The sequence below is a fragment of the Marmota marmota genome, unplaced genomic scaffold (assembly GCF_001458135.2).
Source record: "Marmota marmota marmota unplaced genomic scaffold, marMar, whole genome shotgun sequence".
In the NCBI taxonomy this organism is placed as follows: Eukaryota; Metazoa; Chordata; class Mammalia; order Rodentia; family Sciuridae; genus Marmota; species Marmota marmota.
The window spans coordinates 571,342-578,608 of NW_025999895.1; positions in this window are offsets into that span (position 1 = coordinate 571,342).

Here is a 7,267-nt window from a genome sequence, read left to right on the forward strand (position 1 = left end):
GGGGTCACGGCAGACCCGGCCAGCAGTGCGGGGCGTCCACGGGCCGCCTCCTCCCCACGCACAGATGCCCAGATCCAGGCGTCACAGTTACCGTGGAACCCGCCAGACACGCGACCATCGCCCAGGCCGTGGTCCTCCTCGGGGTCCACTGTGGTGTGGACGTGATGACGGGGACCCAGCTCCGCGCAGCGCTGGCCCTGGGCGTGCCATCCTCGCGGTCCCGGCCCACCCTTCGGGCCGGCCGGCCGCCGCGGGCCCCTCACCCTTGATGCCTGGGGCGCTTCTGCCCTCTCCAGAGAGTCTGGCCGGGCTCGGGCTCGGGCAGGCTGTGGCCTTTGCCGCTCCCTTAATTAGTAACGCCCCTCTGTCTCCTCCAGCCCTGGCGGCTCCAGGCTCCTTTCAGATCAGCCGAGGGACACCTCGGTGACGGGAGGGACCACCCCTCACGTGCACAGACAGCCCCTCTCAGCTGCCCAGGCTGCCCAGGCACCTCAGAGCCGCTGGGCGCAAAGTCTGCAGGTGTGTGGACGCGCCTTCCTCTCGGTTGGGCCCACAGCAAGGGCTCCACTGCTGGGTCACCTGCTGAGAGGCCCCTGGTGTCGGCCAGGCGTGGGGTGTGCCGAAGCCCCGAGGTTCGCAAGCCCTCGCCGTCAGGGATGCCCAGCTTCTCAGGACGGCTCTCCCTCACCGCAGCACCTGATGCCTGTCCACCACAGTGGGTGTACTCGGCTCTGGAGCCGAGGTCAGGCAGGCGGTCGGGCAGACCCTTGCTGGTCGGGCCTGCTCCTCAGATGGTGGTGTGGCCACAACCTCCCACGGCGGCCAGCCAGGGTGCGGACCCCCAGGGGGCCTCTGTCTAAGGTCGCTGGGTCCGGGCTGCAGCTGGGCGGCTGGCGGCGCGAGCTGTACCTCTCTCGGGTGCGGTGTGCCTTCGGGCCTTCGCTGGTCTCTGCGCTGGGTCGTTTGCTTTCCTATGCTGGGTTTTAAGGGCTCTGTGTGTGTGTGTGTGTGTGTGAGCAGAGCCCTTCCCACCCCATCCTCCCCTGCAATACTTCCTCCAGAGCCGGCTCCTCATCCGTTCTGAGCAGCATCTTTCACAGGGCAGCGATGCTTACATGGACCCAAGTCCAGCTCATCCAGCACCTCCCTCGGGATCCGGGCCTCGGGTTGCATCTAAGCCCCGTGGCCGCCCCCAGGGCCATGTGGTGTCCTGCCTCCTCTACGGGTTGCACAGTTCTGTCTCCTCTCCTGCCTCCGAGGTCCCAGTCATGTCTCGGACATTTGGAGTGAGGGTCTGCGTCCAGATTTCCCGTTCACAGGTGGATGTCCAGTTGCTCCGGCACCAGGTGGTGAGACCATCCTCTCTGCCCTGCGCTCCTTTGCCAAAGCTCAGTGGGCTCTGCTCATGGGACCACCGACGCTTGCTAAAACCCGAGTTGGGTCTTCGGCTAAGACCAAACGTGCAACCTCGTCTTTAAAACGAAGCACTTCCGGCGTCTCACCTCACGCCCAGCAGCCACGTGGCCGCGTCCCTCCTGTGTATCCTGCTTACTCTCGAATAGGCTCTTTGGCTGCTCCTGTCTTCGTCTGCTCGGCCGCTGAGATAAACTGTCACACTGGGTGTCTTGGGCCACGGGGTGCCGGATGGGTCGGGCCTTCCTCCGGCTTGTCCACGGCCATCCTTGCTGAGTCCTCAGGTGCTGGACAGAGAGGGGCAGCTCCCCCTCCCCGTGTTGGACCAGAGTCCACCCTGTGACGTTGAACTCGACCTCCTGAAGACCGTCCGCACTCAGGGTCATCCTGGGAGTCCCGCTCCAAGGCGTGAGGGGGGGGGGCAGGGTCCTGCCTGCGGCGCTTCTCTTTGCACCCTACACATCTCGAGGGGCCGCCCGTGTGGCTCTGCTGGGGAAAGCGGGTGGACAGCTCTGCAAGAATGCCCCAGGACCCTTCACCATCAGGTCAGGAAAGCACTAACGATTTCTGCGGGCTCCTCTTTAGAACACTGAGGCCACATTAAAGCTCCCCGTTTCATTTCACTAGATAACATGACATCTTGCAAATGTTCTCTTAAATAAAGGGCCTTCCTGGCCTGGTGCAGCGGTGGCAAGGGGTTCCCTGCACGGGCAGGCCCTGGGACGACTCCCTGGTAAGGGAACGAGGCGGACCCGCAGGATGCCCAGATCAGGGCCCCACGAACACTGTTCATTCCTACAACACTCCTCGCAGCTGAACAACCACGGACCATGGGACCAGGACCCAAGGGAAACAAAGCAGCACCTGCCACTGACCACAGTACTGACCGTGTCCCTGCTGCATCCCTGCATTGGGGAAGACGGGCACAGGGTCTGTGCTTGCATGATGGTCTCTGGCCAGTGCTCTTCCCACGAGGCTGATATAGGGCCTGTCACCATGGTCAGGGTCACCTCAAGAGAAGGACTGAAGCCCAGAGTGCGGGCAATGGTGGCCTCAAGGAGGACCAACCATGTTCCCATGCCAGGAGGGTCCTAAGCTGGCCACAGCCTGTAGAATAGACACCAGGCTGACTGTCACTCCCCTGGCAGCTCCCTGGACCCAGCACTGACCCTCTGGATGCCATACTACATTTTCAGCACCACTCCATTGAGCAGCACAAGGCAGCCAGGGCTTGGTGGACTCCGTGGCATGCTGACCCCAGGGCTCTGTGCTCCTGCGTCACAACCTATGTGGGGAAGTGACCACTGGTTCAATGGAGCTCTTTCCTGTGTGTGGGGACAGCAGGGACACAATGGTACAACAGGGTGGGCCTCCCAGGGACGGCCTGCCCCACCCAGCCCTCCCAAGTGCAGGGATGCCCCTGCCCTGACTTCTGTCAGGGTCTCAGGCTAAGTCCTGAGCCTCCAGAGACAACAGGGACAGGGCTCTCTGGGAGGCCTGTGCCTCCAGACCACACCTGGCCTTCCTGTGATGTCCCCGTGATGCTTGCTCAGAGGCCCAGGGCAAGTCCCTGGTGCCTTGGGAAGTGAGGCCATGACATGGCTTGACCCCGAAGCCAATCTGTACCTGCTGTCACCCTGGTCACTGACAGAGGACACCCTCCCCCATGTGGGTGGCAAACCAGAGGCAGGCCTGGGCAGAAGCCTGATGCCCTCCTGGGGACTGTGCCTCTGCCCTGCTTGGCCTGGCAGGGCTGGAGCCGCTCCCCGCCCTGCTCTGCGAAGCACGCTAAGGCCCCTCAGTGGCGACCGTCCCTTCTCTGTGCTCTCCAGGTGAAGACGAACAGAGGCTTGGGTGGGCCTAACCACCAGTCAAACCCACGGGGCAACCTGCGCTGTCCTGAGGGTCCCTGATATGGGCAAGTGGCTCCATGTCTCAGACTGTGTCCTCCACCTCCTGTCACTCTTGGGCCAGGCGAGGGTCCTGTGACGAGGGGTGGCCCTAACGGAGGCCCAGCCAGGTGTGCAGATGACCTGAGCCAGACAGTGGCCCTGGTGGGAGGAGCAGGAGTTGTGCAGAGTGGGGAAGGGCTTGGGGCTCATGCAGAGCCAGGGTCCTTCCAGGCCTGTGCTCTGTCCTGATGGGAAACTAAGAAGGACCTGAGCAGACTCCACCCACCCGGGGTGAGGTGTCCTTGGTGCCATGGGGCCTGTCCTCTCCTGCTCTCTGCTCATCCACAGGTTGGTCACAGGGTTAAACAGTGCTGCATCTGCTGGGCCACTGGGGCTGCTGGAATCCTGAGTGACACAGGCAGGGCCTGGCTGTCCTCATCTGCCATGTGCCACCCTGCACAGAGGGTCAAGAGACTCGAAGGAGGTGGCAGTGAGCAGGAGCCACCACCACAAGCCCTGTTGTCTGTTGGCCAACCAGCCTCCCCTGGTCCCCCAGAGGCCTCCTCTACTCTGCATCCAAGGGCCCAGGACCTGCAGCCACTGTGCCGCTCAGCACAGGTCTCTGTGGCTGCCACAGGTGTCCTCACTGGGCAGATACTTCTCCTCCTGGCGGTGATGGCTGATGGCTGCACAAGCAGCTCTCAGAAGCCACCATGGCTGCTGACGGGGCTGCTCCTGGCCTGGCTCCCTCCTGCCTCAAGGCCAGCAGGAGAGAGAAAGAGGAGGTCAGCTCAGAGCATGTGTGTGCACATGTGCACACGTGAGGGTGTGTGCAAGATGCCCACCCGTGTAAACAGTTCCATGTGCATGTGTGCAGAATACACAAGGCACATCACGTCCTTGTAACACATGCCTCACGCCTGCCGGGTGTTTCTCCTTGTGTGAGGCTCAGACACTGGGCAGTCATGGTCACCTCGCCCTGCTGGTGACTGTCCTATGCACATGTCTGGCTTGTGGTTTCCTTTGAGCACACCCAGGGCTCAGGGATGGCTGCTATAAGAACTGCCAAGGCTGCTGAGCACAGAAAGTGTCAGGAGGAAGAACAGAACAGCAGCCCGTAATCCACAGTTCCACACACAGAGCCCAGAGACTCTGACCCAAAGGGGGAGGTGGCAATGCGGACAGGCCAATAAGAGTCACGGCCCAGTCCAGTCAGCCCCAACATCTGCAGGCCCAGAAGGAGAACCAGTACTTTCAGCCAAATCACCCTCAGGTCTCTGAGGAGTAAGCAAGGCCACCAGGACCATCAAAACCACGGCCAGAGGTGCGATCTCGGCAAGTCTGCAGGAGACCAGCAGAGTGTGGCCCGCCGAGTGGCTCCAGAATGCGTGGTTTTTAAGTCAAAGAGAGCAAGAGAAGAGGGAGGGTTTGCTGAGGCCTTTTCCCGGAAGCAATTCCATCTTGTGCTGGCCAGGTACAGTGCCCACACCTGTATCTCAGGGACTCCGGAGGCTGACAGAGGAAGATCTCAAGTTCAAGGTCAGCAAGACCCTGTCTCAAAATAAAAAATAAACAGGCTGGGGATGTGGCTCCATGGTGAAGTGCCCTTGAGTTCAATCCCCAGGATCACCTAATGGGCCTGGTGACAGGACGGGGGTGCGGGGGGAAGCAGAGAACACGCCACACTGCAGAGATACTAATGGCTAACGGTGCCCGGGCTGTGTGTGGCAGTCCCAGCTCTTTGTCCAAACATGTGGGCCCATGGCTGGCGCACTGGGGCTTTTAAAAGCTCCCGAGAAGATGTCCAGGTGCTGCAGAAATCTGGAGACTGATCCAGAACCTTTGTGGTCACTGATGCAGAAGCCGAGGGAGTCTCTTCCTGCAATCACCATCAAGGCCATGCCAGTGATGACCAGCAGCCCAGACACAGACTTGCTCCCTCAGGGTGGACCTTGGGTGTGCTGGGGAGACCTCCAGACTTCTGACCTCCCAGGGGCCAGGGTCAGAAGTATGGAGAGGAGGACTGAGTGCCTGAGGAGCTGTCCACCCGCTTTCCCCAGCAGAGCCACACGGGCGGCCCCTCGAGATGTGTAGGGTGCAAAGAGAAGCGCCGCAGGCAGGACCCTGCCCCCCCCCCTCACGCCTTGGAGCGGGACTCCCAGGATGACCCTGAGTGCGGACGGTCTTCAGGAGGTCGAGTTCAACGTCACAGGGTGGACTCTGGTCCAACACGGGGAGGGGGAGCTGCCCCTCTCTGTCCAGCACCTGAGGACTCAGCAAGGATGGCCGTGGACAAGCCGGAGGAAGGCCCGACCCATCCGGCACCCCGTGGCCCAAGACACCCAGTGTGACAGTTTATCTCAGCGGCCGAGCAGACGAAGACAGGAGCAGCCAAAGAGCCTATTCGAGAGTAAGCAGGATACACAGGAGGGACGCGGCCACGTGGCTGCTGGGCGTGAGGTGAGACGCCGGAAGTGCTTCGTTTTAAAGACGAGGTTGCACGTTTGGTCTTAGCCGAAGACCCAACTCGGGTTTTAGCAAGCGTCGGTGGTCCCATGAGCAGAGCCCACTGAGCTTTGGCAAAGGAGCGCAGGGCAGAGAGGATGGTCTCACCACCTGGTGCCGGAGCAACTGGACATCCACCTGTGAACGGGAAATCTGGACGCAGACCCTCACTCCAAATGTCCGAGACATGACTGGGACCTCGGAGGCAGGAGAGGAGACAGAACTGTGCAACCCGTAGAGGAGGCAGGACACCACATGGCCCTGGGGGCGGCCACGGGGCTTAGATGCAACCCGAGGCCCGGATCCCGAGGGAGGTGCTGGATGAGCTGGACTTGGGTCCATGTAAGCATCGCTGCCCTGTGAAAGATGCTGCTCAGAACGGATGAGGAGCCGGCTCTGGAGGAAGTATTGCAGGGGAGGATGGGGTGGGAAGGGCTCTGCTCACACACACACACACACACACAGAGCCCTTAAAACCCAGCATAGGAAAGCAAACGACCCAGCGCAGAGACCAGCGAAGGCCCGAAGGCACACCGCACCCGAGAGAGGTACAGCTCGCGCCGCCAGCCGCCCAGCTGCAGCCCGGACCCAGCGACCTTAGACAGAGGCCCCCTGGGGGTCCGCACCCTGGCTGGCCGCCGTGGGAGGTTGTGGCCACACCACCATCTGAGGAGCAGGCCCGACCAGCAAGGGTCTGCCCGACCGCCTGCCTGACCTCGGCTCCAGAGCCGAGTACACCCACTGTGGTGGACAGGCATCAGGTGCTGCGGTGAGGGAGAGCCGTCCTGAGAAGCTGGGCATCCCTGACGGCGAGGGCTTGCGAACCTCGGGGCTTCGGCACACCCCACGCCTGGCCGACACCAGGGGCCTCTCAGCAGGTGACCCAGCAGTGGAGCCCTTGCTGTGGGCCCAACCGAGAGGAAGGCGCGTCCACACACCTGCAGACTTTGCGCCCAGCGGCTCTGAGGTGCCTGGGCAGCCTGGGCAGCTGAGAGGGGCTGTCTGTGCACGTGAGGGGTGGTCCCTCCCGTCACCGAGGTGTCCCTCGGCTGATCTGAAAGGAGCCTGGAGCCGCCAGGGCTGGAGGAGACAGAGGGGCGTTACTAATTAAGGGAGCGGCAAAGGCCACAGCCTGCCCGAGCCCGAGCCCGGCCAGACTCTCTGGAGAGGGCAGAAGCGCCCCAGGCATCAAGGGTGAGGGGCCCGCGGCGGCCGGCCGGCCCGAAGGGTGGGCCGGGACCGCGAGGATGGCACGCCCAGGGCCAGCGCTGCGCGGAGCTGGGTCCCCGTCATCACGTCCACACCACAGTGGACCCCGAGGAGGACCACGGCCTGGGCGATGGTCGCGTGTCTGGCGGGTTCCACGGTAACTGTGACGCCTGGATCTGGGCATCTGTGCGTGGGGAGGAGGCGGCCCGTGGACGCCCCGCACTGCTGGCCGGGTCTGCCGTGACCCC